Source organism: Ochotona princeps, chromosome 26, assembly GCF_030435755.1.
Source record: "Ochotona princeps isolate mOchPri1 chromosome 26, mOchPri1.hap1, whole genome shotgun sequence".
NCBI lineage: Eukaryota > Metazoa > Chordata > Mammalia > Lagomorpha > Ochotonidae > Ochotona > Ochotona princeps.
The window spans coordinates 32,095,859-32,121,618 of NC_080857.1; the positions used below are offsets into that span (position 1 = coordinate 32,095,859).

Below are 25,760 nucleotides of genomic sequence, written 5' to 3' on the forward strand. Positions count from 1 at the left end.
AATAGAGACATTTATATTTCACATTGCACTGTGAAACCACCTGTAGGACTTTACACACTCTTGTACTTTTTAGACCTAGGGGCCTCCCATTGTGATTGATATCACCACAACCAGATGGTCTCTTAGGGATTAGGAAGAAGGACTTGAGGAATTTATACATCAGCAATAAGTGGGAGTTCAGCAATAATCAATTTGTTCATCTACCAGGTGCCTTTCTTTGGTCTGTTAGTTGCTGTTCCCTTGCCTGAGGGAGAAAGCACCTCCTTTTCACTTGACATAATCTTTAGGGCATTTATATTAATGTCATCTTATATTAACTTACAATTCAGCATTACTTTGTTTGCAATCCAAACAGCTGAATAAATTATTATCTTTACCAAAAAATATAGCCTTTGACACACATACTTTTGATTTTGAGACTCCCAGGGCCAATCTGGAAATCCCAACATCAGGAAGAGTTACACGTGCTAAAACTGTCAAGAAGCCTTAAAGGGTTTGATCAAAGATTCCAAAATAAGACATTTTCTAAATAAGAGCATACCAATTTTTTTTTTTTGGAAAAACATTTAATATATCTGCCAGGCCTAACTGCTGATGTGATTAAACCTTCTTTTTGTTTTTGTAATTGAGTTTTATATTTTGATGGAATCTCAATTTCATAGCTTGCCCTTGGAATTATAAGGGATTCCCATAATATGGCTAATTTCCCCTCATGTAAAGGCTCTCAAGCTCATTCACTGCTGCCTGGAGGAAGAAGTAAATGACCCTGGCCAAGAGGCTCCCAAATAGAAGCAAAGTAAACTCTCCCACCCACCTCAGGTAGAGCATGCTGCAAGGGTCCTGCTCATGTGGTTTTTGTTTGTTTGTTTGTTTTTGTTCAAATGGTTTTGCTAGTTCAGCAGTCATGAATTGCTGCCAATCTCACCACTCCAAGCACCATAGGTCGTTGAAGAATACACTGATTGACACAGTCCATCTTAGAGTCTGTGTTTGCCCAGGCTTTCACTGCCAACACATGGCTGCCAACATATGGCAGAGGTGGTTGATTGACTTGTTCTGTTCTCTGCCTTTTCATGGTTAGGGTTTTGAATCCAGCAGTTTGAATGGGGAGATCCCAAAAGCAACTTTGTCTGAGGTGTTCCCAGTCCAGATTCTTGTATATACTAGCAAGTCCAGGGCCTGGCACAGCCCATCACCCCGATCAGCTGGTTGTTGCAGTTGCTGGGTTGGTTGTGTTTCCAGGCCCTGTCTTGCACTGGAACCAATGGGTGTTGCAATCCAGCCTGATTCTGCCCAGCACACACTCAGGCATAACTCTTACTTTATTCACTTAACTCTCTGTGGCTGTCCTGATGACAGGGAGCATTCTGATTGGCTGCATCTCTAAGAGCTCACAGGGTTGTGTGGCTCTACAAACTGTCCAATCAGCAGCTGCCTGGTCATAGCAGCCCAGAATCCTGTAGCCTCAGCATTCTAGAAAAGCCATGGTGACAGACAGCCTCCTCTGCGTGGTGGAGAAAGATGGTGAGTGGTTCAAGCTGTGCTTTCTTTGTTCCTTCTCACCACAGGCCCTAGCAGGGAGGACGTTCAGACTCCATGGAAGCCAGCAGAGTGTGAGTGTGTGGGTTTGGGATTTCCCTTGAGTGTGAGTTAACAAATCCACTGAAAATGTAGTGAAGTCTAGAACCTTTTCAACACGGAACTATGAAAGCATTTCATTTTTCCATCGATGAGAATACTTGTGTGTCTTCAAGGAGCTGATCTAATCCTAGTTCTCCATTAGAGTAGTGTGTGGGAAAAAGCTATGTAATGTAGAAGATCAAGTCATGCTGATTTCCATAGGCAGACTCTATGACATTTCCTGTCATGGCTCTCAGTGGATTTTCCCTAATGCAGTCCTGTGCCATGTACCTGGCTCACCATAGCGTAAAAAAGATCACTTCAGGGAGATGGTTGGGATCAATAGCATGGTTGCGTCCAAGGTTGGAATCAGGGTTAGAATGATATATAGGTTTATGGTTGCAGTGATGTCAAAGCCTAGATTTTGGGTTATGGTGAGGTTAAGTGTTAAGGTTCAATTGAGGCTTCTGATTTGGGTTACTAATAGGAATGGAATTAGGATTATGATTTGGTGGAATTAAGGTGAGGGCTAGGTCTAATGCTAAAGGTTAGGACTAGTGGTGAGGTTACTGTTAGGTTTTGAGACTTGAGTTATGGTTATTGCAATGGTTAGGGCTAGGTTTCAACTTACAAATAAGATTAGGTCCAGACTTAGGTTTTGTATGTGGCATGAAGTAGGATTTGCATTATGGTTATTATTAAGGATAGATTAGTATTTGGATTAACGGTAGATACATAGGTGTAATCCTTTTACTAACTTTTGCTCTAGTTGTAATGTTAGCCTATCTCTATAACCGTTGAGCTGTCCTTCACGTTAACCATAACATGAGCACCGATCATAGTCAAAGTTGTAACTGTAGTCTTACTTTTCCTCCTAACTGAAAAACAAACCTACCCTACCCTACCTAAGAGTAATACCAAGTCACAGACCTAACACTAATAACCGTAACCCTAAACCTAATATCCATTGTCACTCTACTCCTAATTCTAATTCTAACCTTAATCTCTACCTGAGCGCTTGTCTTCATCCCAGCCCTAATGCTAACACCAATCTTAATCCTAGTGACAATGGTAGCACTCACCCAAAGTTTAATACTAGCCCATTCCTAACACTACAGTTTTCTTTAAAGCTAACTTTAATTCTAACACTATTGCCAATCAAATCTCTAACCTTCATGCTAATACTAGTCTCAACTCTTACTGTGAAACTAGCCCTACTTCTAATCATACACCTAGCACTACTCTTGTCGACCTCTGCTTTGACTTAACCCTGTGCCAAATACTAACCCTAATTCTTGCCCATCCATATTACCAGCCCTAATCATAAACCTAGAAAATTCTATTCACAAAATAAAAAAGAAAATATAACTGAAACATGAGTGTTAAAGCTAAATATAATGCCAACTTGTCATAGCCCCAATTGAAACCCCAGACCTATACACAACACTAAAGATTCCATTAATCTTCAACCTAGCCCTAAACCTAAAACAACCCTGCCCTATGGTCAACCCTGTGTATAACTCAAAGCCGAGGTCTATACTTCACCTAAGAATACCCCTAGACTGAATGGTGACCCTATTTCTACTACTAAGAGAATCCCTAGCTCAAACACAAATCAAACTCCTAACTCTTTCAATAAGCAAAACCATAGCCTTATATGTAACCACAACCATTACCATTACCATAATTGTAACCCTAGTCCTACTTCTTGCTGGAGACCAGCTGCAGCCAATTTCAGAGCTCAGGAAGGGTGCATGAATTGGCAGGAAAGAAGACAAGGAGAGACACAGACCACTACAATGTGATGCTCATTAGAGACAACTTAGGACAGTTGCCTTCTTTATTTCATAGGAAGCATCATAAGGTTTTATAAAACATCCAATTATTTTATTTCCACCCTTTGATTAAAAGAATGATTACAAAAACAATTTTGTAGTGAAGATTCACTCTCCAGGTGACTGCAATGGCCAGTGCTTCGCCGATCCTAAGCCAGGAGCCAGGAACCTCCTCTAGGTCTCTCACGCAGGTGCAGGGTCCCAAGGATTTGGGCCATCTTCAACTGCTTTATGTGGTTACATAGTGACAGGCGATTTACATATACACAAAGTCAATTTTCTCTAAACTTATACTAATATTACCTAAAGATCAAGAATACAATATTTTTTTAAAAGAGTTTATTATTATTGGAAAGCCGGATATACAGAGAGGAGAAGAGACAGAGAGGAGGAGAGACAGAGAGGAAGGTCTTCCATCCGATGTTTCACTCCCCAAGTGAGCTGCAACAGGCCGGTACACGCCAATCCGATGCCTGGACCAGGAACCTCTTCCAGATCTCCCACGCGGGTGCAGGGTCCCAAAGCTTTGGGCCGTCCTTGACTGCTTTCCCAGGCCACAAGCAGGGAGCTGGATGGGAAGTGGAGCTTCCGGGATTAGAACCGGCGCCCATATGGAATCCTGGGGCTTTCAAGGCGAGGACTTTAGCAGCTAGGCCACGCCGCCGGGCCCAAGAATACAATATTTAAAGGAAAGCTGATAAAGGAATTTATGAAGGCAGATACCATAGATTCTTATTATCTTATAATCGGTCATACACTAGTTAGCATCACCTTCACCTAGTACTGATGCAGTTCATTTTTTCTTTGTCATTGTGAAAGGTAGTGAGAAGGATGAGGGCAGCTCAGCCTTTCCGTGAACAGAGGGCCTTGGCAAGAAACTTCTTTTTGTCTTTTTAAGTTATTTTCTGCTCCTAAATATAAGTCCCATAGAGGGCAGATATTTCAAACCATTTTCCACTAGGGACTCCCAACATTGGTCTCTCTTAGATGATGTCTCATACACATTTTGCTTTACGTGGTGGGAAGTCAAAATGCATCATTCCATGTAATACAGCAGTTTGAGACTGTGCAGTAAATAAAATCTTTGTGCCTCCAGGATTGCTATCAGTTCGTAAGATATTATCAAGCCATTTCTTCTTTTTTTAAACATTTATTTATTTTTATTGCAATGTTAGATACACATACATGAGGAGAGATAGAGAGGAAGATCCTCTGTCCAATGATTCACTCCACAAGTGGCCACGACAGCTGGAGCTGAGCCAGTCTGAAGCCAGGAGCCCAGTGTCTCTTGCAGATCTACCACATGGGTGCATGTTCCTAAGGCTTTAGACCAGCTTCAACTGCTCTCCCAGGCCACAAGCAGGGAGCTGGATGGGAAGTGTTGCTGCCAGGATTACAACCAGTGTGCATATGGGATCCCGGGGCTTTCAAGGCAAGGATTTTAGCCACTAGGCCACGCCGCTGGGCCTGTCAAGCCATTTCTTTAGGAGAACATTACACATCCTAGGGTAAACTCCAGAACAAAGCTGGGTACATGCTAAGAGGTTTGGGAACAATATAGGCTCAATTGCACCACTGTATGCTTTTAGCTGTGTGTCATTGTCTTAAGCTGCATGAGACCCTTTTTCCCATCACTTGATGATAAAGTCAGTTTCAGGCTATATACCTGCTACAGATGTCATGTCCTATTTGTAGAAAAATAATAACACCCTGAAGAAAATTCCATAAAATATCAGAGAGGTGATCAAGTGTCCATACAATGAGTTGAGGCAGCAATGAAGTGATTAGAGAGACATTCTGCCAGGCCTTGCCATGCAACCAGCAACTCCTCACAGCCTTGTTAACTGTGGAGCCATACTTCTTACACCTTTGTGCCATCTTCCCCAACTGCATGTTTCTAGCATGCTTCCAGTGTTGATGACAAAGTTCTATCAAGCCATGGAATTAAGATTCAATTTGACATGCATTTGCAGCACAGCTTTCACTCCTGTTCTCACACACATCTTATCTGAATGCCATGCATCCCAGCAGCATTCCTTTTCCCAAAGTTTCAAGCTGGTACATGAAATCTGTTCAGCAACTGCATTGTTTCTGAAGTTATTTCCAGGAGTAGAGTTCTTCTGAAACTAGGATAGGAATGTTGCATTCATCTTGCAAATGTGAGAAAGGACAGACCCTTAATTTTATTGAAGTTTTTATTGAAATAAGTGTATGCTAAGAGTAGCTCGTAGCATATTTACTAGGAGCATAAGACATTTGTTTTTCTGGAAACTCAACATGGGATGACCACAATTGATTTGTTGAAGGAACATTTCAGTACCCTTGTTAGTTTCTTTTTTTTTTTTTTGTAAGATTTATTTTCATTCCACAGTCAGAAATATAGAGGAGGAGAGATAGGGTTGAAGATCATCTGCCAGTGATTCCCTCCCCAAGTTGCTGCAATGGCCTGAGCTGAGCCAATCCAAGCCAGGAACCAGGGGTCTCTTCCAGGTCTCCCTCATGGGTGCAGGACACCAAGGCTTTGGGATGTCCTTGACTGCTTTTCCCACATTACAAGTAGGGAGTTTGATGGGAAGAGGGTGCCGAGATTATACCTGGCACCCATATATGATCCTGGCAGATTAAGGCGAGAACTTTAGCTGCTAGACACCTCACCGGGTCCCATGCTGCTTTCATCATTCTCATGCAACAGTTGAAATACGTGTTGTCAAGGAATCAAATTAGTCTTTCGATTTGCTAGCGCCTGTCACATTCTGTTTGTTCTGTGAGAATAGTGACTGTTGCCTGTTACCAGGACTCAATTTACATTAGATTCTCCAAAGCAAACCTAAGGAGAATGAGTTCTGGAGAAACCAGAACTCCTCTGCTGTGAACAAGCTTATATCAAGCCCTGTAATCAAAGGAATCAAATTAGTCTTTCCATTTGATAGTGACTGTCACATTCTATTTCTTCTGTGATATCAGCGACTGTTGTCTGTTACCTGGACTCAATTTATATTAGGTACACCAAAACAAACATAAGGAGCATGAGTTCTGGAGTAAGCAGAACTCCTTCTCTGTGGACAAGCTTATGTCAAGCCCTGTAATCCATATGCTATTTGATATGCATTAACAGCATATGTTTACATTTCTTAGAACACAAAGATTATATGCATGCAATGCATCTGAGCAAATATCCCTGTGCGAAATATTCAAACTCAGTGTAAGGGCAATTGGTTCAAGGTACATATTGTTTCTGAAGTTTTTTCTATGAACCGAGTTCTGGCAGTAGAAAAGGATGCTATGCCTTCTGGAATGTTGTTTCTACCAATCTTTTTATTTATTTGTGCATTACATGTCATCAGGTCATAAGACAAAATATTTTTGAAAATAGTGAATTTATCTCAAGAAAAGAACTTCTAAGTAGTTCAGTAGGAACTTAACTATTTTCACACAAGATTTGCTTGACATAGGTCAGGTACCTTGTCTCAGCAGGCTATTCGTCTACCTTTCTGCACTTTACAAGTGCAGCATCCGATATATGCACTTGTTCATGTCCCACTTGCTCCAGGTCTGATCTGACCCACTGCTTATGGCCTAGGAAAGCAGTGGAGGGTGGCCCAAGTTTGTGATACCCTGCACCCACATAGTCTCTGACCTCAGTTCAGTTCAGCTCTGCTGATGGTGGCCTCTCCTTCTCTCTGTAAAGCTGCCTTCTGAAATTAAAATAAAAAGATCGTTTTTTTCAAGTTGCTTACCACAGCTTTGTCCTAAAACTAATTTGAATGTTGTGTTTTGTTTTTGCTGGTATTCTATCAAGACAAGGGTTTCAGAAACTAGTTTTGGGTGTTTACAGCGTAGGTTTCATTGCTGTTGTTATGTAACTCTTTAGAAGGATGGCTCTGGTCCTTGGGACACTACACTCACATAGTATACCTGGAATATGCTCCTGAATCCTGACCTTGGTAGGCTCTGCTAGGTTTCTGAAACTTGGCTGGGAGTATAGAACACACCAGATAAACCGGCACAGTAGGTTGGGATCTATCTGAGTCCATTTGTAGATGCAGGTATATTGTATACTTAGATCCACCATTGTGGCAATTCATTAACAACATTTATCAAAATTAGGGGACTGGAACTATGGCTCAATGGCTAAATGCTCATTTTGAGCATGTCAGGATCATGTATGTGTTCCAGTTCATGTCCTTGTGAATCCACTTCCCAAGTAGCTCCCTGCTTGTGGCCTAGAAAAGCAGTAGAGAATGGCTCAAAGTCTTGGAAAGCTCTACCATCTTGGGAGACCCAGAAGAGCCTCCTGGCTTTGGAGCAGCTCAACTCTGGCTGAAGTGTCCTGTCCAGCAGGACAGTCAACGGGGTCGCAGCCAACCTAGGAGAGAATGAAGGGACAAGAGACACAAAGAATGGACAGCAAGACAGTAGGTCTGATCAAGCTGTCAGTTTATTGATTTCAACTGAGGGTTTTTATATTATTCAGTAACTAAGGCTCAAGGAAAGAGAAGCTGGGACGCAAGCCATGGTCTCAAGACCGATTGTTCTTAAGCAGCCACCATATCAACAATAGTAACCAGCATATTAACAATAGCATAGGTAATCAGTAACAAGATGTTGGTAAGTACAGCATCAATCACATTCTGAAACAGTTGCTAGGAACAATTGAAGCTAAGTGTGTGATTAGTTTCATAATTCCTTTCCCAAGCATCTAGCCAACCGGGGGTTTCCACTGTCCCATAGGTCTATATTCAAAATGGCTTCAGTGTGGCTATAGTGCATGGCTCCTGACATCTCCCCCTTTTTTCTATATATCAATGAAAGCGGCGAAAAGAGAAAGGTTCGTGAAGCAAGATAAGCGCTGCCTGTCTTAGGTTCATTCTGAGGGACCCTCAGCTCTTACCCGTCTCTGGGCAGCCCTGCCAGTCATCCAGGGCTCCCTGTCTTAGGTTGGCGGGGTATCAGAAAGGTGCCCGTCATTGGCTACACGCTTACTAGAAAAGAGGCCATGTAACAGTTCATAGCTGGAGCATATATTCCCCGGGAATGCTGCCATAAATGACAGCCCTGTTGGGAAACACTGCTCCAACCGTAAACGGCCACATTACCTTAGACGAACCGGTTAGAAGACGAGCCGCATGGCATGATGTGGGGGGTTATCACTTGGGGAGTCCCATCAGATCTTATCCGTCTCTGATCACCTATTAACACATCATGCTCAGCCAAACTTGAGTGCTAGGATTTTCCACAACCAGTGCCATCATGGCTTGTCCAATGACAACTTGCTCCCAAGTCTGCTGTTTGTGCGTGCAGTACAGGAAGAGCATGGCAACTACTAGTGCAGCAACCATCGAGGTTTCTAAGGCCATCATCCTGCTCCAGTCCTTGAACATGCAGGTTGCCAGTTTAATGCCATTTAGAATAACTTCTCCTGACATGGGTGGAACTTGGTTCTTATTTACTTTAATTATACTGGTGGCTAACTGGTGAAATTTAGGAAGGCGCTAAACCATTGTCCCTGGAGGTATTGATTGATTTTTATCACTCTGGCCAAAATATTGTGGACTTTTACTGGAGTGACACATATATGATGGTATATTGGGGAGTAGCTGACTGGTGAAATTCAAAAAGACATACTTAACAATATACAAGTATTGTTAAAAATACTAACATTCAAGAACCTCATAACACTAACATTGTTACATGTACACAAGACAGTTTTACCAGGAACCGGAGACCCTAACTGCCCATTATCCCATGTAGCTCCTACATTTCCAAACAGAGAAATGGACCCCAGCTGCTTTTAGGGAATAGGGACTCCATCATCTGTTCTTAACTACTTCCTGCTGAGAGGGGGGCGCTGTTGGGTAACAGCAGCTGTAGGGGATCCATCTAGTGGTTCCTGATAGAAGGCAGAAGTCATTAGGTGTTCGATGTACATGCTGGCACTTGAAAGGTTTCTCTTTCTTGAAGTCTAAATAACAAGACATAACATAGTTAACTTTCCCAGCCTAGCAGATTGTGAGTTCGGTTATCAGTTCGAATACTTGAGCTTCAGAACTTAGATGTAAAAGAATTGTTAGGTTTCAATCTTTGTCAGAGTAAACTTTAATTTAAGACTGTGGACTAGATTTACATCTGTCTAAATTAACTCCTTTAAGTCTCAAATTTTGGAACATATTCGATGAGATCAATGGAACACATGAACCTTCTTTTAGCTGCATGAAATTGCTAACCTAGATCAATCAGAAGGCACAGTAGCAATGCAAAGATTAGCATACAGCATCAGGATATAAGACCATCACAGGACAGGTAAATGCAAACTGACTTCTTAGAGCAAAAGAGTTAAATATTCAGACATAACCAAAACTGAGATGATAAATCTTTATACTAAAATACAGCAAGGTGTACTATTAATTTTACTATGACTCTGAATATATGGTCCTGCATGGGAAGCCAGTGTACACAGTGACTCTAGTGGATTTAACAAATTAGCACTCTTATATGTGACGTCAGTGATCACCTGAGGCTCCAGACATGCAATGCTTAGGCTGTGGAAGCCTCTTGAATCAACAACAACCCCGTTAGACCTGGCAACACACAAAGTGGAAGTTCTCTCCTCCATTGAGAGAAGAGCACAACCATCCTCGGTGGTTGCTTCTTTGCACTGGGGCGTGGGCCACTGAGGCCCTTCACGGAGGGACACTCTTAGCAACAGCGTCCTGGCATTCCACACCTGATATGCTTGCTCTCTTGCTGGCTCTCCTGTCAGATCAGAATGCCTTTTGGGCTGATTCTGAGGCCACTGAGTGCTTCTTAAAATTGTCAGTCTATGAGTCTGCTGTAAGAGCTGTTTCCCATGTTGGAGCATTTTAACATTCTCTGTCATCTGAGTTATCATTAAACACTTGCATACATACACCCATATATTTTCCATCTAGCTTATGAGGATTTGGGCTCCCATGGCCAATCTTGAAACTGTACGTTAGCAGTAAGTCCATTTAAAATCATGTAGAACTATTGAGCTGAACAGATCTTGTAGGTCCTGAGAAAATAGTAACAGATATGACTCTCTAAGAGCCTAATTATGCATCTATATATAATTTTTAAAAAGGATTTAGCTTAGCAATTCTCATTCATAAACATGTACATGCATATCAGGTAACACATATGAAACAAAACAGCTTTTGTAACAGCTACTTGAGAATTCTCGTGTGTTAAAGTTACCAATTGTTTAGAGTTATATTTTGCCTTTAGTAATCTGAATAAACCACACCTATAGTTTACAATTAAACTTTAGCTTTAATGGATACAACAGGCTTGCTGGAACCCTAGAAAACAAAGTATCTATGTTTGACGCTGTGATAACACCTGTAGGATTTTGCCCACTCTTGTACTTTTTAGACCTAGCCTTCCTGGCAGGGTTGCATCTAGTCCTGGCTCCCCACTGGCAAGGTTCCCCAATGTCTTTTCTGTAATCCCCTCCTCCCATTTTTTTTTTAGATTTAATCAATTATTTGTTCCACAATTAACTTCATTAGCAGAAAGATACAACTTTTGAAACACATTCTTCTGACTTTGAGACTGTCAGGGGCCTATTTAGAAATCCCAGAACCAGAAGAGTTAAACCTATTAAATATGCCAAGAGGCCTTAAAGTATCTGATCAAAGATTCCTCACTATAATATCCATTCATTTAGTCAGATTGATTCAAACGGCAACAGATCAAAAAAAAATTTTTTTTTTATCACTTATAAATGATCACCCAAACATTTCAAAGTAAATACATACCAGAAAATACCTTTAAACACAGTTCTTTTAAATCTGAGAATTTGACAAAGACAATATACAGAACACAAGGGATTGTCTAACTGAAAGGCAAAATGTGTATGTCCTTAGTCAGTCACCAAAAGGGAAATATAACCTTAAACATGGGAATTAATGCATAAAATCATCTCTTAACTGTTTAAAAACTGTAACAAACTCAAAGGTTGGAACAAGAATAGAGCTTACTGAAGCTGGATAGACAATTGACAAAGCCACCCATTAAACAGAGACTACCTAAAGTTCAATGTTTCAATTTTTTTTTAATACTTCAATTTCTTAACAGCTTTCAAAATTGGAGATATTTTTATTTTTAGATATTTGCTAGCATCTCTATGTATACACAATTCAAAAACTTTTTTTGAATACAGATATCAATTCTAACATCAGCATGAATTAGGTATTAATGTTAAAGACTTACACAATGTTGTAATAGTATCTTTAAAATTATAGCCAATTATATGTAAAGCTTACAAGATTCATTCCTCAACTTTTCTTAAGACATTTTCTTAATAAAAAGATACCAACTTTTAAAAACAATGGCTTTAAGCAATTTTCAATCATTTCTCATAATTCATGGAAACATATTTTAGCACAAATCCTCTCAAAACCGGGAAAGAGAAGTTTTTTCAGTCTTCTTCTAGCTGATTTGGAAATTTTTCCCTTTTAAAATGAAGGCAAATAAGAATCACCACAACAGGGACAAAGTCAAATTCCCAAATTCTTTAAAGGGCAGACGCCAAGCATGCCCCTTCCTTGTTTTATGGCTGATGGGCCTGGAACTTCCCCTAAACTTCTGTTTTATTGAAGTCAAGAGAGCTGGAAAAACTTAAATTTAGCTGTTGTCTTGAGAGACTACCTTGGAATTTACTGAAGTTAATTAACAGGTTTAGTTATCAATAAGATGAAAATTACTTAAAAGAAGATGTTAAAACACTGTTGTTTTTCACAAGGAATCAGGCTTCAATTACATTGTTTTAAAGGCAAACATTCAGAAAAGATACACCTTATGACCAATTTTACTATACATCTTTAAAGAATCCATTGTTCTCCTGCAAGGCAAAATCTCACATATTTCCTTGTAAGTAAGAACACAAGTAATTTACAATCTGGATCAATTTCATGAGTAGGAAATATTTTTACCAATAAACATAAATGCTCTTCTATTTTAATAGCATATATGATGCAATAAATTTAGCATAATTTTGTAATATTGTGAGATTATAATCCAAATTATTTTAAATGACAAGTACATTATTTAAATTTTGTCTCAATCTTTGAGAGTTCCAGGGATCCTACTAAAACTCTCAAAGTCATGAGACTTGGTTTAGAACTCTGAAGAATTTAGAAGTCTAAATGAGTTAAACAAAAGTACCTTTAGCATTTAACTGAACATGTTGAATACTGTATGTTAGACTTAATCAATGCCAGGACAACACTATAAGCTGAAGACCAAACAGCAAGAAAATTATACACGAATTTTTTCCCAGTGGAGGTGGGGAGTCTGGTCTGGCCAGGTCCTGTTAAATTTGTTAGACCTCTCTAAAATTATTTACCAGGAGAGAGAAAAAGGGTTAGTCATGGTCCATCCCATCTCGTCTGTCAGTCACACACATACCCAATTCAGAACAAGAACAACAACTTAACAATTCAAGACAAAGACACAACTGGAAAAAGAGTATTAAAACAAAATTTAGTTTTGTCCGGACAAAAATAATAGAACACCAAGAATATTGACAAAACAAACATAAGCACAAACACCAAACATGTCAAAACAGAGACATATAACTCTCAAACCTGTTACAACTTCCAGACTCTTCTTCAAAATACTTTAACCTGGAGATATTTTATAAAACAAGCACACATAGGTTCATCTCATGCTTTAAGTTAATTTAACAGTGGATTTGGAACACTCTATCAGATTGCTTTTGTTACGTCAAGTTACAGAACATATTTTTCTTTTCTTTTTCTTTTTCTTTCTTTTCTCTCTCTCTTTTTTTTTTAATAAACCTTAAATGGCTTATCTTACCCTGCCTCTCTCAGCCAAGGGGTTGGGTAAAGAAGTGGGAGATGCATGCCTGAAAAGGACTCAATAAGAGCAAGGGTAAAAGGTGCCTGAGTACCATAATCTTTCACTGCTTGCTTAATATTTTTTAGATCTTTAAACTGCAGTGGTTGATGTTTGCGGCGTGGTGTCCACTCCCTCGTGCAGGGGTCTGAATAACAGGGCAGCATATTACACTCTTCTTGGGGAGAGCTGAAGCCTCACTCTTACGGGGTTCTATTACAGGCTCCTCTTCTAGTAATGAGGCAGGGGCTGAAGGAGCTGCTGCTTCTGAAGCATAAGGTGGAGGTGGGTGAGAGGTGTCATGATTGACTATTAGTCTGAGAGCGTATAGTTTCTGGGGCAGATTGATCAAGGGGCTTGGCACTGGACTCTGTCTCAATATCTATAATGACAGAAGATGGTCGAGAACCGGGGGAAGGTGAGGGGATAGGTGTGGACAGCCGAGAGTGACTTTCTTTAAGAGATCATTCTCCCTCAAAAGCCAGATCCTGTAAATCTGGATGTTGAGACTCAATCTTTAAAATATCATAAACCAAAGTCCAATAATTAAAAGCAGTAACAGGAATTTTCTCAGGTCAAAAAACCTCATAATAATCTTTAAAACAATCACCTACTCTACACCAAGTTTTCTCATCAATAGAACCGTCCTGGGGATGCAGGAACAAATCAGACCAACAAAATCCAAAAAGGTTTTGAGGTCTTTCTTTTTCACCCTAATTCCTTGTGTCTTGAATGAATCTATAAGACCTTGCAAGAATAGGTCATGTTATGATAATGCTTGTCCCATCTTACCTTGGCTCCGTAAGATTTGCGCCGTGAATATTTCCCACGAGCTCGACTTCCGGCGGGTCAACCGTGAAACGGGTCAACTGTGAAACTGCTCAACCGGTGTTCCTTTTCGACACCACGAGAGGCCTCTCCATGAATGATGGCACGGCGTTCTCTCTGTCGGTGGTCTGCACACATCCACGTTGGGCGCCAACTTGTCCTGTCCAGCAGGACAGTCAACGGGGTCGCAGCCAACCTAGGAGAGAATGAAGGGACAAGAGACACGAAGAATGGACAGCAAGACAGTAGGTCTGATCAAGCTGTCAGTTTATTGATTTCAACTGAGGGTTTTTATATTATTCAGTAACTAAGGCTCAAGGAAAGAGAAGCTGGGACGCAAGCCATGGTCTCAAAACCGATTGTTCTTAAGCAGCCACCATATCAACAATAGTAACCAGCATATTAACAATAGCATAGGTAATCAGTAACAAGATGTTGGTAAGTACAGCATCAATCACATTCTGAAACAGTTGCTAGGAACAATTGAAGCTAAGCGTGTGATTAGTTTCATAATTCCTTTCCCAAGCATCTAGCCAACCGGGGGTTTCCACTGTCCCATAGGTCTATATTCAAAATGGCTTCAGTGTGGCTATAGTGCACGGCTCCTGACACTGAAGTACCACTTGGGGAATAAAACAGCAGATGGAAGATCTTTCTGTTATCTTTCTCTCTATCTGCCTGTGTTTAAAACAAAAATAAATAAACCTTTCTTTCTTTTTTTTTTTTTTTAAAGATTTTATTGTCATTGGAAAGCCGGATATACAGAGAGGAGGAGAGACAGAGGGGAATATCTTCCATGTGATGTTTCACTCCCCAAGTGAGCCGCAACAGGCCGGTACGCGCCAATCCAATTCTGGGACCAGGAACCTCTTCCAGGTCTCCCACACGGGTGCAGGGTCCCAAAGCTTTGGGCCGTCCTCGACTGCTTTCCCAGGTCACAAGCAGGGAGTTGGATGGGAAGTGGAGCAGCCAGGATTGGAACCGGCACCCATATGGGATCCCGGGGCGTTCAAAGTGAGGTCTTGCCGCTAGGCCATGCCGTTGGGCCCAAATAAACCTTTCAATAAATAAATATCAGTAAAAATCATTAAAAAGGAGAAATGCAACAGAAACATTCCCATTCAGAAATGTAAATATCATCCTTCATAAAATTTGTAAGCTTTTAGACTTTGTAAGAAGAATGTTAGAAATACTTAGAAATAGCATGTTTTAATGCAGGAAGCAAAAGAGACTAAATTTTCAAATCAGTTCACCAAGATGCACATATTTAGTAACAGAAAACATAATCTACATTGAAGCAGATTTTGAAAAATCAAATCAACCAATGAATAAAATTTACCATCAGAACTGCAGGCCCAGACATGCAGAACATTCCACTCTAGGAAGAAAAATACTCATTCATTTCCAAGATGCTCAAAATGTAGAAAAACAAACAAAACCCAAGAAACATGTTTGCATTTCTTGTGAGTTCAGCATTACATGGATGACACAATTGCATGAGGATGTGAGAAAAAATGAGTTTTAAATACTTTATGAAAATATACACAAATATTTTGAGCAAACATTAGTAAGTGAACTGTGACAATAGATGAAATCAATAACAATCAGAATATGCAAAGAAGATGCAAAGTGGTTAACACTCCAAAATTAATCAAGTAAGGAATTCATGTGGAAGGCAAAATTTTAAAAAGTCCATTAATATCAAATGTTTTAAAAAGTTGTATGCTGGAGCTTTTAATTGATCGGGATGATACTCTGCTGGCTCTGTCTTCAGACCAGAGAGGGTATACCTAAGAAGCCGTTGAACTTGACTGGACAATAAGATGCTGGACTCTGTGTTTGGCATATGCTTGCAATGGGGGAATCTCAACTGAACTTGAACTGTGGTTATGCAATAAGGTGGAGGAATTCACCATGGTCGGAGGGTTTGGGAAGGGGTGGGGAGAACCCAAGTACCTATGAAACTGTGTCACATAATACAGTGTAATTAATGAATTAAAAATAAAAAAAGGAGAATAAAAAAAGAAAAGAAAATTGTTTAAAAAAAGTTGTTTAGATAAAATTCAGCTTCTAGTGATAAAAAGAAGCTTCTAGCTGAATGACAGAAAATGGCAACTTCCCTACTCTAACTGAGGCTACAATGCATGTGTAATGACCAGCATTGGTAATATGTATCACTGAGAGTCTTTCCCTTGAGTCAACCTAGACAAGGTTTCTTCTTCTCACTTTGTCTCCTCAGCATTGTTCTGGATGTGTAATCAGGAAATTAAACACAGAAAGGAAATTGTGTGCATGATGGCCAGCTTCTAAGCAGCAGAACTATCAGTCTGTACTAATGACTCTAAAATGTGCAGAGGTAATCCAACAGATTGAAAAACTAAAGTGAACCTGATGAAAGAATCAAGCAAGGTTTTTATGTACTAATCAGAAACAGATATGGAACAACATTGCAATACAAAATACAAACCACAAAATAAACATCGGTAAGAGAAACGACATTGAAAAGATTAATTTATATCCTATTTTCAAATATCTTTCAGTTTTGTAATTTAAATAAGTCAAATGGGACCCGTCAGGATAGCGTCGTGGTTAAAGTCCCATCCTTGAACTCACTGGGATCCCATATGGACGGTGGATCTGATCCCATCCAGCTCCTTGCCTGTGGCCTGGGAAAGCAGTCCAGTCTCATTGACTGTTCCTGCTCTGACGTGTCTGTGAAAACGGCCCAATCACGCGCGGCCTTGAAACCTTGGGGAAAAAGAAGGCAGGCTGACCTGTTGAGGTGCTGCTATTGCTGCTTGGCTGGTTGTGCTCCTGAGAGGCCCAGGGAGCTGAGCCAGAGCTGCTCTGTGAACTCCCTGCCCCGCAGGAGCCCTCTGGAGGACACCCAACTCCTCAGGAGCTGGGAAGTGGTGAGTGTGTGAGCTCATCTCCTCAGGCCCCAGGGCTGCAGGGGAGGGTATGGGAGGGGGACCTTGTTGTCCCACTCTGCAACCCTGACCTTGAACCTTAGGACTCCCATCTTTGCAAATTGTGCAGTAAGGAGGGGAGAGTGCCCAGGGACAGCTTGACCTTCATGTTGGTCCGATTCTCTCTCTCTCTCTCTCTCTCTGAAATTGAGGTTGCTTTTTTCATTTGACCTGATTTCCGTGAGTTGAGAAACAACATCTCAAGCCCACAGCTCAGTTTTCAGTGTAGCCCCTCTAAGGGTCTGGGGCAGATTTCTTGTTGCAGTTGAGCACAGACTCCAGCAGTTAGAACCAACAGTCTTGTTTTCCTCACAGTTTTGCTCCCAGGTTGAGGGGCAGCATCCGCTGATGGCGTTCTGCTGGCAGAGGCCTCGGGTGGCCCAGCAACCTTGTAGACAAGGCAGTGCAGCAGGGACGAACTTCAAGGGGCTTTTGTAGCAGACCACGAGCTCTAAACCATGAGGGCACCAGTTCCCTGAACTGATGTCTCCTGATGGCTTCTGATATGGTGCCGCCTGTCCCCACTGCTTAAGTTCTCATGATTGGGACTAGATGTCCCCATGAATTTTAGAGGGGATAAGGCATGTTCAACAGAGTGCAATAAGGCATGTAATAAATCCCTCAATGTCCAGAGCTCTTCCACAATGCCAAGTGCAGTGGTCTGCCCTGAAAATACACAACACTATCACTCTCTCCCCCAAGATAAACCTCGTTCAACTTTAGTAAGTTGAATTTTCCCCACCCGCCAAAAATCAGCATGAGCTCTTGAAAAGGACTGTGTTCTGTGAGCAGCTGGCATGAGAGGAAAGCAGTGCATGGCCACCTGACACAGCACAGGAAGGAATCACTGCCCTGTGTGTGTGAGAGTGACAGTGGTTAAGATGACATTGGACTTCTGTGTCTCCATCACAATGCCTGGGTTTCAGTTCTGTATAAATGCAGTGTGCAGCCAATGGCCAGGCTGGGAGGCAGCAGACAGTGGCTTGGGCTGTGAGTCCCTGTGAGAAAAACCTGATTGACTTTCAGTCTTGCAGCTTCAGCCTTGTCTCAGGCATGTCTGCTGCAGTGGATGAATAGGTCTACCCTTATCTCTGTACAGTGAATATACAAAACTGAATTAAGCTTAGAAAGCATGAGCACATCTCCTCTTACCTAATTTAAGTGCAGACATTTTATCAGAATGTCCTCAGTTTGGGGTCCCTCTGGCAAATTGACATGGTCCTCAATATATCCTTCTCTTTTTGTTTTGCTGAGTTTCAAAATTCTTTGTAGCAATCCAACATGACCAATATATCCTGGCTCACTCCATCCCCCTAAAATGTAGCAGAACAAGGTTGCTGTTGAGAGTGGCATCTGATGCCCTAAAATGAGATCATCTATTATGTTTGCTCCACTTTATAGAACTAATGCATTGGAGCATTAACACTTTCTTTGCCTTATCCACAGTTCCATTTCTTGGTGACATATTAGTATCACCTAATTCAAAGCTGATATTTAAAGGGTCAGTGCAGAAATGATTGAACTCTTGGTTTTCTCAGCCTTGCATAGCTAGGGAGTAAACCTTTGCAAAGGACTGAGTAAATGCTAGGACAATGTGCTTGGGGTATCCATAAGTTTCATTGTGCATCAGCAAACTGGTTAAGTCAGAGGAGATTTTGTACACAGAAAGAATCTTAATGAAGGAGCAATTCTGGTAGCCAGAGCACTTTTCAATTTTTGAGTGTATTTGGTTGAACAAAAAAATATTGTTTTTGTGCTCAGTATATGGCACAAGGGTCTTTTTTAAAATTTATTTTTTGACAATCTTGTCATAATTAGGGCTAAAAAGCTCAAACACTACAGGAAGATAGGTAAGACAATTAGTTCCGTATTCTTTCCTTAATATATCTGATGTGAAAGGGGATTTTAAGGGAGAAGCCCTGTCTATCTCCTACCCACCCCACGTCCCTGATGTGGGGCATGCTCCGAGGGTCCTGCTCAAGTGTTTTTTGTTTGTTTGTTTGTTTGTTTGTTTTTTATCAAGTGGTTTGAATTGTTCAATAGTTCTGAATTGCTGCCACTCTCACCACTCCAACCATGATGAGGTCATTGAAGAATCCACTGATTGACATAGTCCATCAAAGAGTCTCCATTTGCTCAGTTTTTCACTGCCAACATATAGCTGAGGTGGTTGATTGACTTGTTCTGTCCTGTGCCTTTCATGGATAGGATTCTGAGTCCAGAAGCTCGATTGGGGGGATCCCCAAAGAAAGTTTGTGTGAGGTGTTCCAAGACCAGGTTCTTGTATGTACTAGCAAGCACAGGACCCAGCACAGTCCATTGCTCTGAGCTGGTGGTTGCTGTTACTGGGTTGGTTGAGTTTGCATCCATGTCTTCCACTGGAACCAATAGGTGTTGCAATCCAGCCTGGTTCTGCCCAGCACATACTCGGCCCTCGCATAATCCAGTGAGATCTGCAGCCTAGTTGGAGTGATCCACAAGAAACCCCACCAGGCCCACCCCTGCCCTGGTTTGACAGTATGTGTGGTAGACTAGTCCAGCCTGTCCCATATCCCCTTCTGCTCTCATACATGTCAATGTGTATTAACAACCTTGTTCCACCTCACCAGCTCAACTGTCCAGTATGGCACAAGGATCTTAAGAGGATGGCAATTTACTGAGACGAAAGTGTAGCCCTGATTGTATATAACATGCCCCTACAGAACCAAGGTCAGCTAATGCTTAGGAGATAGGTCTTTGTGTTGTTCCTAAATAACATCTTAAAGGGGACAAAAGATCAAAGAAAGCTAACACCTGCTGTCCACTAACATTATCCTGCACATGTGAATAGAGTTTGAGCCTTGACTTTGAGGCCTCTACTACTTGTAGATGAAGGAAGAATTGAGTTGTTTTGGAATTCGTTGTTGGTGTTAAATTGGTATTTAGCAGCATAACACATCTGATGTTAGAAGTGCTAAGAGAAAATCCCGGTGGTCACAAGCTTCACTTGGTTTGAGTGTACTGTTTCAGAAGGGAACCAAGATGCTGGAGGTGACACTGCAGGCTGTGAGGAGTTCCCAGACCACACTGTCACATTGCTGGCTGGTTAAGATTCCCTCAATCAGTGCAGTGAGCCCTCTGAGCACTGTGTCCTCAGTGAGAGTGATCCCCAGGGCCTGGGAACCTGAGTAAGCTGCTGAGTGTGGATCTCCCTGTGAAGTGTAAGCAGGCTGCTTCCCAGAGCTCATTCTCTGTCATGTCCTTGTGCTTTGATGTACAGTTTGCCCACTTCTATAGGAATGATGTGCCCTGATTTGGATGTTACATCTTTGTTCTGTTGCATGGAGCCTGAGTTTATTCAATGGTCTCAGAAAGAATAGGAAATTCTTGCCACTTTATTTTCTGCCAAGTTTGAGTAAAACTGTAAGCTCAATAACTGAATTCCTCGGTGAGAAAAAGCCTTTGTCAGTTCAGGCATTGGACTCTTTTACCTCTGTCCCCAGAGGTGACTAAGTCCTGGTTTTGTGTAGTGTTTGATTTTTTTTTTTGTTAAGATTTATTTTATTTTTATTGGAAAGTCAGATATACAGAAAGAGTGGAAATAGAAGGCGGTATCTTGTGTTCACTAATTCACTCCCCAAGCTGTAGCAATGGCCGGAGCTGAACCAATTGAAAGCAGAAGCCTTGAGCCTTTTCTAGGTCCATCATGCAAATGCAGTGTCCTAAGGCTTTGGGGTATCCTCTGCTGCTATACCAGGCCACAGGAAGGGAGCTGGATGGGAAGCTGGGCCATTGGGATTTGAACCAGTGCCCATATGAATCACGGTATGTGCAACGCATGTGCTTTAGTTGTTAGGCTAGCATTCCAGTCAAATGTTTGCTGTTTTTGATTGCCTAAAATTTGTTTCTCTGATAATGTGGTAGCATAGCAAATCAAGCTGCTACCTGCATATGGGCACCATTTCAAGATCTGGCTGCTTCAATTACAATTCTGCTCTTCCCTTTTTAAAAAAAATTTTAACATATTTTTATTGCATTTCCTTTTTTAAAAAACTAATTACATTGCATTATGTGATACCATTTTTTATGCACTGGGATTCCCCCTGCCCCTCCCAAAACCCTCCCCCCATGGTGGATTGCTCCACCTTGTTGCATTTCCATAGTTCAAATTCAGTTGACATTCTTTCATTGGAGGTATTTACCAAGCATAAAGTCCAGCATCTTATTGTCCTGGCAAGTTCAATGGTTTCTTGGTGAGACCATCTCTGGTCTGAAGGTAGAGCCGGCAGAGTATCATTCCACTCAATTAAAAGTCCCAACATAATATTTCCAACCATTTACAACATTATGGCATTAATTGACATGGTATTGATTAACCAATATGTTAATAGGAAAATGCAGGTTCTCAACCACAACCTGTGACTTCTTCATAGACATTTCAATTTTGGTTTACATTCAGCCGTATTCTATATACCTTAAAATGGCTTAGATTGCTATTCAGCTGTCTCATGCTTATTTTATGTTTAGTCTTTAGCAGTTTATAGCATTGAAGCATGATTTTGCTGAACCTGGCTGTGTTTCAGGTGGTCTAACTCTATAATTCTAACAGGATATATGTCAACAGTTTAGGTGAGCATGTTTAGGAGGGGTGTGCAGAGAAATCTTCCATACCCCAGTTAGGAGTAACTAATCTTTGTGTCCCACCCAGTGAGGTATAAGTGCATCCCAGCTGACCGTTTCCTGTCTGGTTCTAAGCTTTCCTTGTTGTTCTCTATCTATTCTAAAAAAAAAAAAAAAAAAAAAAAGAAGGTAGAAGTAAAAAAAATAAAAATAAATAAAAAAAAAGAAGAGAGTGATGCAAGGAAAAAAACAATTCTGCTCTTCACTAATACATCTGGAAAAGGAGCCTAAGGAGTCCAGAGTGCTGGGGTCCCTGCTTTTGGTGGGACATCAAGAATAAGCTCTAACTCCCTTGCTTTTCCCTGGCCCAACAAGTGCTGTGATAAAGGAAGTGTATCAGTAAATGGAAGATACCTTGTTCTCTCTCTGTCTTTCCAATAAATAAATATACTTTATAAATATGCATCCATTGGCCACAACTTGTGACCTGTCAACTAAAATCCTCCCATTGAACATGCCAGGATCTCATAAGGGTGCCGGTTCTAATCCCAGCAGCTCCACTTCCCCTCCAGCTCCCTGCTTGTGGCTTGGAAAGGTAGTCCAGGACAGCCCAAGACCTTGGGACTCTACACCCATGTGGGAGACCTGGCAGAAGTACATGGATCCTGGCTACAGATTAGCATAGACCCAGCCAGTGCACTCACTTGGGGAGTGAATCATCGGATGGAAGATCTTTCTCTGTGTCTCTCCTCTTTTTATATCTGACTTGCCAACAAAAAGAAAATAAATGTTTAAGAAAAAAATATGCATTGGCTTATTTTTTTTAATGCATTGAACATTTATTATCCCCATGAAAATCTGAAAGCAGTACTCATTCACACTTTACCCCTCACAATAAAGCAGATTACATACAAATTGCATCTTATTTTTGCAACACATGGCCTGTGTTCTGAAATACACTGACATTCATCATGTTTACTTTTTTTTTTTTAAAGATTTATTTTATTTTTATTACAAAGTCAGATATACTGAGAGGAGGAGAGATAGAGAGGAAGTGGAGCTGCCGGGATTAGAACCAGCGGCCATATGGGATCAAGGCGAGGACCTTAGCCACTAGGCCACCCTGCCGAGCCCAATCATCATGTTTACTTTTTAAAGAGTTGCTGAGACTTCTAATGTTATTCCTAGTCCATTTTACTTTTAGTACTTTCTGTTGCAATGTTGCTAAAGCTTGTTTCTTTCATGCTGTAAGCTGATATAGCATGCCAGCAGGTTTATGGTAGCTAACATGTGTTTACATGCTTGAGTAATGAAAATTGACGTTTTCCAAAAGGATTCTGCACATTACCTATGTTTTTAATGTTTTTCCCATGTGAATTCTGATGTGTAATGAAATCTGATTGCCTGCAAAAGCATTTTCCCCAACAGGATATTCATATTGTTCTTATCCTGCGTGGATTCTCTGATGTGTAATGAAGCATGGCTTCTGAGAAAAACCTTTTCAACACTCACTGCATTCATAAGGTATTTCCCCTGTGTGGACTCTCTGATGTATGATTAGATATGAGTTCAGTTCAAATGCTTTTCATTGGCTTATTTTCAAATGAGGCACAAAGTAAAGGAGACAGAGATCTTCTGTCCACTGGCTCACTCCCCAATGGACAAGATGACCAGTCCTTGACCAAGCTGAGTCCTGGAGCCTGCAGCTTCCTCCAGTACTTCCAACTGGCTAATCAAGTTCCAGGCACTTGGATGATCTCTCACTGATTTTCTCAGGAGATTAATCCAGAGCTGGGTTGAAATGGAACATCTGACTCCATATGGGATGCTGGTGATACAGTTGGCAGCTTTACATGTTATACCACAATGCTTTCATTTGCTTTAGTTTCTGTAGAATGGCAGTGTTTTTCTTGCTTTTAATTCTCATATGCTGATTCCTGGCAAGTGTTTTACATATGGGGCAATTGTATAATGTTACAAATTGTGGATGAATTGTGATAGCGTATGAGGTATTGGTAGGGTAGAAAGATTGGAATATATCATTTCCTTCCTGTGTAGTTCTTTCTTTTGTGATTCTCTAGGACTTGGTTTGAGTCTCTTTTCTTCATTTGCTGTTAACTAATATGCCTGTGTAATCTTCTTGCCAAGTAGCAGCCACCATTGGCTGGGCACTGACACTGCAGCATTAACTTGTCCTGATTCCTGCCAGTCTGTGTGTACCTTCCCTTGCTGTTCTGTGAGACTTTCCTTCCCATAATGTGCTTCTCTATTTAGGATCAGTGGGAAGAAGCATGTGGTCCTCTAAATTGTATGTGAAAAGCTGCACATTTTCAGTTGTTATTTTCAAATTATTTCTTGTTCTCATTTTTTTTTTAAAAAAAACTTTTATTCTTGTATTTCATGTAAAAAGTCATGGAGACACAGTGATTTACCATCTGATGGCTAACTCCTGCAATTTCTGCAAGTTGTTTCAAGGCCTGGGTAAAATAGGAGCCAGGAAGTAAATTTGTGTCCATGACAGCAGTTGCAAAACCTTGCATACTTGAGAATGTCCCTGCTTGCTTCCAGGGTGTGCGTTAGCAGCAATATGAAATTTGGTGTTTAGACTTAACATAAACACAGGAGGTCCAGTGTAGGATGAGTGTCTCCTAACGGTTTCTCCACCACCCCAAGGTACCCATATCACCTTGTTTAAGCTGAGCCTGTTATAGGATGGCATTTTCTGTCTTTTGTTAAGATGTGAAGGATATATGTCTCTTAAATTTTGGTTTGTTTAGTTTCTCTAGAGTATGTCATGTTCTTTTTCAAAACTAAATCCAATTTTAAATAACACTGTACTATTTCTTGAGAAGTTCAGGTATGTTATAGTCCCAAACTGTTTTACATTTTCTGTGTGTAATTCCTGTCATTCCTTTTACTTACTGTAAACTGTAACAATTTTGTTCAATGTTGGTAGTATGCTTTTGAACAAAGATTTATATATTAAATGGTAGGGAAATGGTAAGAGTGAATGTTTGTACCATCGCATGGTGTTAAACCCCTTTTTTCCAATGACCCAACATTTAAAATCACATTGTACTTTTTGATTGATTTCTCTATATTTGTTTGGGAGGACATGAGAGAAGTCAGAATCCCAGTTCACTGGTTTATTTCTGACTTGTCCACAGCTGCAAAGTATCAATCAGGGCTAAGCTGGGAGCTGAGAACTGAATGCAGGATTTTTCCTGTGGGTAGCAGAACCCCAGTGCCTTAAGCCATCAGCGCTGCTTCCCAAGGTCTGCATTAACACAAAGCTGGAATCAAGGTCAGAAGTAGGAATGGAACCCAAGTACTGCAGTGTAAGGTAGAAGTTCCTTACCTGCTAGGCTGAACACTCATCAAGTATTGTTTTTTTGTTTGTTTGTTTGCTTGTTTGTTGTTTGTTTTTTCATTGTTGTCAACTATGTACATTGATTCAGTTTTGCATGTCTTGCCCATAATTAAAATGTTTCAAATCTTGTGAGCAGGAGGGTTTGGATAAGGTGTAATGAATGCATCTTATTTCAGTGCACTTGTTTCAAGTATGACTACTCCCTGTCTTATTTTTAAGGTTTATTTATTTTTATTCGAAAGTCAGAGACAAAGACAGCAGGAGAATCAGATGATTCATCAGCTTAGTCACTCCCCAAGTGGCCATCATATTTAGTGCTGAGGCAGGAGCCAGGAGCTTATTCTGAATATTCCATGTGAGTGCAGCGTCCCAGGGCTTTGGGCCACCCTCAACTTCCTTCCAGGCCACAAGCAGGGAGCTGAATGAAAAATGGGGCCACCAGGATATGAACCAGTGCCCATGTAGGGTCAGGGGCATGTGCAAGGTGAGGACTTTAGCCACTAGGCTACAGCACAGGTCTCTGCTCCACCCTCTTAATCCAGCTTCCTACTAAAGCATCTGAGAAGCAGCTGGTGGTGGCATAAGTACTTGAGTGTCTCCCATCCACATGTGACACTTCAGCGGAATGGTTTGACCTAGAGTCAGTTTGACACAGCCACA

General features: G+C 41.0%; 1 protein-coding gene across 1 annotated transcript in view; it reads left to right on the top strand.

Annotated features, from left to right (window-relative positions):
- Positions 1-1,508: 1,508 nt before the first annotated feature.
- Positions 1,509-25,760, top strand: part of LOC101522689 (zinc finger protein 334-like) — an 87,512-nt gene continuing 63,260 nt past the window's right edge. Inside the window, exon 1 of the mRNA XM_058655115.1 lies at positions 1,509-1,524. The gene's annotated coding sequence lies outside the window, so the exon portion shown is untranslated. The remainder of the gene's footprint in view (positions 1,525-25,760) is intronic.